Here is a 10,229-nt window from a genome sequence, read left to right as displayed (position 1 = left end):
AAGGAAGGAAGGAAGGAAGGAAGGAAGGAAGGAAGGAAGGAAGGAAGGAAGGAAGGAAGGAAGGAAGGAAGGAAGGAAGAGGAAAGAAAAAGCATCTTCCAGCATCTCTACCTAAGTATTATCTTCAACTCCACACCCTTTCTTACTCTCCACGTCTAATCTTTTGCAATGAGGGTTAAATGACTTGCCTAAGATCACGCAGCTAAGAAACGTCTGATATTGGGGGCAGCTGGGTAGCTCAGTGGAGTGAGAGTCAGGCCTAGAGATGGGAGGTCCTAGGTTCAAACCAGGTCTCAGCCACTTCCCAGCTGTGTGACCCTGGGCAGGTCACTTGACCCCCATTGCCCACCCTTACCAATCTGCCACCTATGAGACAATACACCGAAGTACAAGGGTTTAAAAAAAACAAAAAACAAACAAACAAAAAGAAACGTCTGATATCAATTGCACTTTTACAACATCTCTCATATGTACCCCTTCCTTTACTCTGATACTGCCACCTTTCTGGTACAAGCCCTTATCGCCACTTACCTGGACTAGTAGCCTGCTGGTTGGTCTCTCTGCCTCAAGCCTTTCCTCGATTCAGTCCATCCTCCACTCAGCTGACTAAGAGATCTTCCTAAAGACCTGATCTAACTATGTCATCCCCATGTTCAGTAATCTACCCTGATTCTGTATCACCTCCATCAGATATGATATTCTCTATTTGATGTCCCAAACTTCATAATCTACCATTTCCCACTTTTCCAGGGTTCTCATACTTTACTCACCCTCCACCTATTCTGAAATCCAGTGGCATCAACTCCCTTGATGATTGTAGAACAAGATGGGGCATCTGAGCATGGGTCTATACTTGGAATTCTCTCCTGTATTTCTGCCTCCTGGCTACTCTGGATTCCTTCAAGTCTCAGGTACATGCCTATCTTCTTTATTTTAGAATCAATATGAAGCATAGGTCCCAAGGCAGAAGAGTGGTAAGGGCTAGGTGATGCAGATTAAATGACTTGCCCAAGGTCACACAGCTAAGAAGTGCCTATAACACCATTTGTATTCCATATCTTAAGTGGATCCCCACCCCAATCCATCTCTACCTACTGAAATCCTACCTTTCTTTCAAAACCAACTCAGTTCCATGCTACAAGGTGCCTTTCCTGACCCCCCCCCCCTCAGCTAGACATGTTCCCTCCTTCTTTGAATCTTTCATACATCTCCGTACCTCCTTCTTGTTAGAAGTATTTTTGTACCAGAAGATAAACTTCTTGGTAGCAAAGGTATTGTCTTATTTCAGTTCAGTTTGCTCATATTTGAACCCAGGGCCTCCCATCTCCAGGCTTGGTTCTCTATCCACCGCGCCATCTATCTACTCTTAAATCTATCTTCTACAAGACGACTTTCCTAATATCCCTTCATTCCTGTGCTTTCCTTCTGTTGATTATCTCTGATTTGTACACACTTATTTCCATGTTGCCTCTCTCATTAGACTCAGATCTCCTTGAGAGCAGGGATTATCTTTTGCCTTTCTCTGCATTTCCAATGCTTAGCACAGTGGCTGATATACAGTAAGAGTTTAATAAATGCAAAAAGTGTCTTGAGTTAACACCCACTGAGACCTTGACCCTCTCTCCATAACACCAAAAAAGATGGAAATTTACTAGTTGGGTCACAGAATGTTTAACCAAGTTTTAAAAAAAATATAACATTCAATCATAATTATTTCACTTATAATTATTAATGTTTATCCTACATATAACATATAATAATTGATAATATTTCAGTAAGAGTAAATAATTTTTGCCATTTATCAATAAAATAAAATCATAATTTTATTTTAAATTAAATTAAATTAAAATTTTAATGTTAATAATTTTATTTCTGTTTTTGTTTTAAGATATATATAGCATTAATACAATAGAAAATTTATATAAGAAATTTATATAGATTTAAATGTAAATTACACATAGATATATATAGAAAGACCTTACATAAATAGTAAATAACTTTTATATGCTTAACATTTTTATACTGCTAGAAGTATGTGGTCAAAAAAGTTTGGAGATCATTGGTCTAGATGATAAAATATAAACCCTTTAGCTTGGCATTCAAGGCTGTCTGCAATCTGGCTTCTACCTACCTTTTTAGCCATAACTCACACACCTCCCCCTCACACACTCTGTTCCAGCCAAACTTTGATGCTAGTTTTTTTCCCCAATCTCATCCTGCCCTCTCCCATCTGAATGCCTTTGCATATGCCATCTGTATCCCATATCTCAAGTGGATCCCCACCCAAACCCATCTCCACCTACTGAAATCCTACCCTTCCTTCAAAGCCAACTCAGCTCCATGCTACAAGGAGCCTTCCCCGACCCCCTGAGCTAGACGAGTTCCCTCCTTCTTTGAGTCTTTCATACATCTCTGTATCTCCTTCTTGTTAGAAGTATTTTTGTACCACAAGATAAACTTCTTGGCCGCAAAGGTATTGTCTTATTTCAGTTTGTTTCCCAACAATTAGCATCGAGTCCAGGGGGTAATAGGTACATTTAAATCATTTCCTGAATAAATGAATGAACTGATGAACCTGTCTTCTCCTTCAAATGTCCAAGTGTCCTGTGACTTTTGCCTTTGTAGAAGTTCTTCCTTTTCTCTAGCCTCAATCCCTCCTACTAATCACAAACAAACTAGATAGGCAATGGGTAGAGTACCAGGCCTGGAGTCAGGAAGACTCATCTTCGTGAGTTCAAATCTGACTACAGATTTGTGTAGCTGTGGGACCTTTGGCAAGTCATTTAACCTTGTTTACCTCAGTTTCCTCATATGTAGAATGAGCTGGAGAAGGAAATGGCAAACCACTGAAGTGTCTTTGCCAAGAAAACCCCAAATTGGGTCACAAAGAATCAGGCAGGACTGAACAACAACAACAATCATTGGCCAAGCACTGTGAGGCAGTAAGTATCCATTCTAAGACAGAAAATCTGCAAAAGCTAGGAAATTGAGGTTAAGTGACTCACTCAGAGCCATACAGCTAGTAAATGTCTGAGATCATATTTGAATTGAGGATTTCCCATCAACAGGTCTGGTTCTTCTCCATTCATTGTGTTAACAAATGCCTCTCCCACTTATACTTTTAGAGTCAGTAGAGTTGGACCCCGGGTTTGAGTTCTGACTATGTCACTTACTATGATTTTGGGTCAGTCACTTTATTTTTCTAGGGCTTAGCTTTCATATAAAATAAAGGAACTTGACTAGAAAACCTGTCATGCAGGGGTTCTTTCCCTTTTGGAGGATCATCATCCCTTTGGCAATCTGGTGAAGTCTCAGAATAATGTTAAATGTCTAAAACAAAATTCATAAGATGACAAAGAAACTAATTATACTGAGATACATTTATTAAAATAATTCTTCAGATTCTTCCTAAAGACAATTCAATTTTCTACCATGATGCTGGTAGACTATCCAGGATTTTTAGGCATACAACAATGAAGTTATCAAAATAGCTCTGTAAATCTTCAGTTTGGGAGGCTTCCTGATACCACACTTAATTTAGGAGCCTCCCAAACATTGAGTTAACTCTGGAAATGTGTGCATCAACCTCATCAGCTTCGTGGATATTTCTGGATAGTATACTGCCAAGGTAAGTGAATTTATCCTCAGCACTCAAAATTTCTCCATTGCTTGAACCAATGGTACTATACATGGTTTTAATTTACAAAATTTGCAAATTTACAAAAAATCAAGCCATTACCCAATCAATGAATGGTCAAGGGACATGAATAGTCAGTTTTCAAATGAAGAAATAAAAATTATCAATAATCACATGAAAAAGTAAATCCCTCCTGATTAGAGAAATGCAAATCAAAACAACACTGAGGTACCACCTACCTCACACCTAGCAGACTGGCCAATATGACTGCAAAGGAAAGTGATAAATATTGGAGGGGATGTGTCAAAATTGGGACATTATTACACTGCTAGTGGAGTTGTGACTTGGTCCAGCCATTCTAGAGGGCAATTTGGAATCATGTGGAAAGGACTTTAAAAGAATGCTTACCCTTTGATCCAGCAATACCACTACTGGGTTTGTACCCTAAAGAGATAATAATAAAAAATGTTTGTACAAAAATATTTATAGCCACATTCTTTATGGTGGCAAAAAAATGGAAAATGAGGGGATGCCCTTCAATTGGGGAATAGCTGAACAAATCATGGTTATCTGATGGTGATGGAATACTATTGTGCTGAAAGGAATGGTGAACTGGAGGATCCCTGAAATTTTTAAGATAAAAATGTTCCTTATATATTTGTGAAATTAAACCTTTTCCAGAGAGTTTTGTTATCATTTTTTCTCAGTTTGTTGCTTTCCTTCTAATTTTGGTTGCATTGTTTTCTATGTGAGGAATTGATACAGAGTGGAATGAGCAGAACCAGGAGAACATTGTACATAGAAACTGAAACATTGTGGAACAATCAAATGTAACAGGCTTTTCTTCTATCAGCAATGAAATGACCCAGGACAATCCAGAAGAACTTATGAGAAAGAATGCTATCCATATCCAGAGAAAGAACTATGGGAGCAGAAAATCAGAAGAAAAACATATGATCAATCACATGGTTCTATGGGGATATGATTGGGGTTTGGGGCATTAAAAGATCACTCTACTGCAAATATGAATAACATGGAAATAGGTTTTAAACAATGATTGTGTATAACCCAGTGGAACTGCTTGTTAGCTCTGGGAGGGGGAGGGAAGAGGGGTGGGAAAAATCATGAATCATGTAACTGTGGAAAAATATTCTAAATAAATAAATAAAAATTTCAGGAAAAATATAGATATGACCTTAAGGCCCAAGACCTGAAAATATAATTTCCAAATATATAATGTTCATTTTTTGCATCTGAGATGGCACAAACCAAACCTAGGTTTGCCAAGGGCATATTTGATTCATGATATATACTGTTAAAATGGCTTTTTAAACCAGTGTCAATTGCGTAGCCACTGCTGGGGCAGTCATAGTCAGAAGTCTAGAGGCTTCTGTGGGGAAATGTTGGACTGGAGCAGAGTCTACCTAAGATACTACCCTGATGGGATTAGGAAACAAGCCATCTAGAAACTATTTTTAACTAATTTTTTGCTAGCTAGTCGTTAAGCTCTGTTGTTTCTACATAAGTGAAGAACTAAAAGTGCTTTTAGAATTTTCTAAATTGAAGCAAAGGCCCAGTCAGCCCACCATGGTTATAGCTCTGAAAGATTTTAATGATGAAGAAAATAGAGGGGAATATAAAGAGACCAGTATAGCTGCAAATGGAACTATCCTACGCAATCACGTTAGGGTTGTAGCTGGGGTTGGGATGGGGAATAAACAGAGGTGGAAGCAAGGGTAGGAAACCAGGGAAAAATGTGAGAATGGTTGGAATCTGTAAGAAGATTATCTGGAAAGCTTTTAAAGCCCCAAATGACTTCAAACATTTGCGTGCTAAGGACAACAGAAAAGGTTCTTTCAGCTGTACTTAGAGCAAGAAAATGAGCAAAGAGGAACTAGGCTCCCTGCTTAGACCAGATGGTTTGATATTAACAGACGACAGAGAGAAAGCAAGATTCTTCACTCACCTGTTTTCCTCCATTTCCTCATTCTAGGAAAGTGGCTATCAAAAAAAAGGGGGAGGGGTAGAAAAAGCAGCAATGCAATGACTCAGGACAATCCAGAGGAACTTGTGAGAAAGAATGCTATCCACATCCAGAGAAAGAACTATGGAACCAGAAATGCATTAGAAAAATATATGCTCAATCACATAGTGCAATAGGGATCTGATTAGGGTTTTGATGTTAAAGGATCACTCTACTGCAAATATGAATATCATAGAAATATGTTTTGAATAATGATACATGTATAAACCAGTGGAACTGCTTGTTGGCTTTGGGAGGAGGGAGGAGAGAGCAGGGGAGGGGGGGATTATGAATCATGTAACCATGGAAAAATATTCTAAATAAAAAATTTTAAATTAAAAAAAGGGCAGAAAAAACACGATTAAACTCAAATTAGAGGGAGAGATAGGGGCAGCTAGATGGTGAAGTACATAGAGTACCAGACCTGGACTCTGGAAAACCCCAGTTCAAATCTGGCCTGAGACACTTGCTAGCTGTGTGGCCTTGGGCAAGTCACAACCCTGTTTGTCTCAGTTTTCTCATCTGTCAAATGAGCTGGGAAAGGAAATGGCAAAGCACTCCAGTATCTTTGCCAAAAAAGGCCAGAAACTAGTCAGCTGACATACCCATTCCTGAAATAATAGTACTATTGATTTAATTACTTTACCTACAGGGAGAAGAGAAGGGGTGGAGGTTATGGTGTAAGTTCATGCAAAGTAGATAGTAAGATGGTAAAACTGGACAACCAGAAGGCTAGGTGGAATAATCTGGGAGAGGTTAGGTATAACAGGCTGAATAAGTTTACATTCAGTCCCCTATGAAGATGATTCAGACCGAATTCTTATGGGAATTTCTTTAATTTCCCCTCAAATTAATTACCATATGAACAATAAGTTTTTGAGTGACTCCTATGTGGGAAGTCTTCTGAATGGAAGAGCTAGAGGGTCAAAGAGGTTCTAGAGATCCAGTTATTTGGCTTATGTTGTTCTAAGGGTGTCAATCAGCAAACATGTATTAATTCAACTAGTATTTATATTTTTACTGCTATATCTTCTGTCTTAGAATCAATACTGAGCATCAGTTCCCAGGGAAAAGAGTAGTAAGGGTTGGATAATTGGGGTTAAATGACTTGCCTAGGGTCGATCAGCTAGAAAGTATCTGAGAACAAGCATTTATGTGCCAGACATTGTGCCAAGCAATGGAGATACAAAGGAAGACAAAAAAACTCACCATGATCCCTACTCTTGAAGATCTCACATTCTAGAGGGAGAGACAATATGCAAACATACAAATATATACAGTGTAGATGGGAGGCAATCTCAGAGGGAAAGGCACTAGCAATGAGGGATACGAGGAAGTCTCTTATAGAAGGTGAGATTTGAACTGAGTCCTGAAGGAGGTCAAGAGATGGAGTAGAGGAGGGAAAGCATTCTAGATATGGAAGATGGCTAGTACAAAGGGTTGGAGTCAGTTGCTCTTTTATTGGTTGGTACCCATCATATTGAAACAGAAGATTCCACCCTTCTCTTGGTCATCTTCTTCTGAACACTGGCTTAAAGGACTTCCTGAGTAGGAAGCATAAGCAAAGCCATGGAGAGTCTTGAATTTAGAAGGACAGAGCTTCCATGAATAAGGAAATGGTAGTATGGTGTTTTATTGCCCTGATTAAGTTCATATGTGAAGAGCATTGTGTCAGGTTCTAGGAAACACATTTTAGGATGGTTATCAATAGGTTATAGAGTATCCAGAAGAGGGAAATTGGGATGGTTAAGGATCTTAAGTTCATGCCATATGAGGATGAGTTGAAGGACCTGGAGATGATTAACCCAAAGAAGAGGAGCCTGAAGAGACTGTAGTTGAAGGGCCATGGAAGAAGGATTTGTTCTGAATGGACCCAAAAGACAAAACGAGGCACAATGGGTAGAAATTGCCTACAAAGAAGCAAAAGTAGGCTTCCCAAATAATTAGAGCTATTCCAAAGTGGAATGGGCTGCCTTGAGAAAAAAGCAATTTCCCCTCTTTGGATGTCTTTAAACCAAACTTAGATGACCAGTAGATTTTGTTGTAGAGGGGAGCCTTTTCGGGTTGGGATTGGGTTGGAAGGCCACTTAAGTCCTTTCCAGGTCTGAGATTCTGTGATTCTATGAAGACCAGACAGGATTGCTCAGCCCCTGAAAACCAGCTCAAATATGGTGCATTTTGGAGAAAGGCCAAAGCCACTCTTTACACTCTGGCCAACAAGGCAACATCCTGTTCATTATAGCTCTCCAGTCAAATCAATGTCTTTATTGGTGAGTGAAGCTAAATCATATTTCTTTACAAGAACATAATGCAGAGGAACAACAATATGAGGCTGCTCCATCAATCAGAAGAAATAGAATTCTGCCTGTCCTGCCCTGCCCAGGCCCAGGTCCAGTCCCAGGCCCCAGGTCCAGGAAAGCTTTCTAAATCTCATCCCTTTCCTCTTCTAGGGCTCATCTGATTCCCTCTCAGAAATGAGTTATGCTTTTTCCTCCTCCTTTCTCCCCACCTCTTCTGCCTCGGCCCATTTGTACCATCTTCAAGCTTCTATGTTTATAAATAAATGATGCCTAGATTGATTAGAGGCCTGGCCCTCTTTCCAACAGCAAGCCTGACCTCTTATTTCTGACTCCTATTGCTGCTGGGGGACATCAAAGGAACATTAGCTCAAACTTCCCTTTCTCAGTCCTCCTGGGATGGGGATATGGGGGTGGGGGATGAAATGAAAAGAGCCCTGGATTAGGAGCTAGGAACTTTGAGTTCTCATCTTAGCTTCCCTACAGTCTACCTGTGTGAGCAACATGTCTAAAACAGAACTTTTGAGCTTTTCCAAAAAACTCACCCTTCTTCTCTAAGTTTCTTATTTGTATCATTTTTCCACTTCCTGAGGTCAGAAACTTCAAAGTCATTCTTAATTTTTCATTTTTTCTCCTTCACCCCAAGCCATTTCTAATCAACTGCAAAGTCTTAGTAATTACCTTCCCAGTATCTCCTGAATTTATTCCCTTCTTTCCACTCATCCTAGACCTGAGATAGTTCACACCTTGACCTTCATCACCTTTCCCTTGACCTGTTCCAATGGCCTCCTAACTGGTCTCCCTATCTCAAGTTTCTCTCCTCTCTAGTCCATTCTCTGTGTTGTTGTTTGGTCGTTTCAGTAGTATCTGATTCTTCATGATCTCATTTATGGATTTCTTGGTAAAGATTCTGGGGCAATTTGCCATTTCCTTCTCCAGCTCATTTGACAGGTGAGGAAACTGAGGCAAACAGAGTTATGTGACTTGTCCATACGGCTAGGAAATATCTGAGGCCAGATTTGAATTGGGGTCTTCCTAACTCCATGCCTGGCAAATATGTCTGCCCCATCCTCCCTACACCTGCCAAACTGATATTCCTAAAACACAGGTTCAAACTTGCCACTCTTTCATCAAAAAAAAATGTTCTAATGACTCCCTCTTGCTTCTAATAAAATGCCAACTTCTCTTTTTGGCATTTGGGGCCCTTTATAACCTGACTAGCCTGATTTTCCAGGATCATTATGCATCAATCTCCTTTAAGTACACAATATTCTTTTTTTAAAAACCGTTACTTTCTGTCTTAGAATCAATAGTAAGTATAGTAAAAAGAACAGTAAAGTCTAGGCAATTGAAGTTAAGTGACTTGCCCAGGATCACACTGCTAGGAAGTATCTGAAGCCAGATTTGAAACCAATTTTACCTTTATGGATCTTGTATGTACATTGTTTGCATGTTTTCCCCTTTGGACTGTGAGCTCCTTGATAGCGAAGACTGGGTGGTTGTTGTTTTTTGTTTCGTCTTGTTTTGTTTTGTTTTGTTTTTTTGCCTGACTTTGGATCTATCTGCAGTGATTTGCACACTGCCTGGCACATAGTATACATTTAAGAAATGCTAGTTGGCTGACTGATCTACTTTCTATTCCTAGTACACAACAATCCTCCTCCAGTCTCCATGCCTTTGCAGAGATGTCCCATTTCTGCATCTCAAGAATCTTAGAATCAAGATCAAGAATCAAGAAATATCCTTCAAAGCCCCCTCTGCAAAGCCTTTCCTGACCACCTTCTCCCAAGTTGTTAGTACTCTGGCCTGGAAATTACCTCATATGTATTTTATATTTATTTATATGTATACATTTCATCACCTCCAGTAGAAGAGAGCTTCTTTGAAAGCAGGAACTGCCTCATTTTTCCTTGAACCTCCCCCAGTACCAGGCACTTAGTAGGCCAGGTTTAATTAATTAACATTTGTTGATTGATTGATTCGACCTCTTGGAGGTTCAAGTTTCTTATCTGAAAGAATGGCAGTTCAATCGTTCCATAAACATTTATTCCCTGCTATGTTCAGGGAATGATGCTAGGAACTTGCCATTTCTGAGGGGAATATGATTCACACACAAAGAGATATACACAATCAGACACGATCTATGCATGAGAGGAATAGTCAGGGCCCTGCCAAGATTCAAGAAGGAAGGAAGGATCGTTCTGATTACAAGGATTCATGCAGGAGGCAACACTGAAGTGATATCACTTGAAAGCCGTGCTGTCATTTGAAA

This window comes from Gracilinanus agilis, chromosome 4 (assembly GCF_016433145.1).
Source record: "Gracilinanus agilis isolate LMUSP501 chromosome 4, AgileGrace, whole genome shotgun sequence".
NCBI lineage: Eukaryota > Metazoa > Chordata > Mammalia > Didelphimorphia > Didelphidae > Gracilinanus > Gracilinanus agilis.
Note: the sequence above shows the minus strand (reverse complement) of the source record.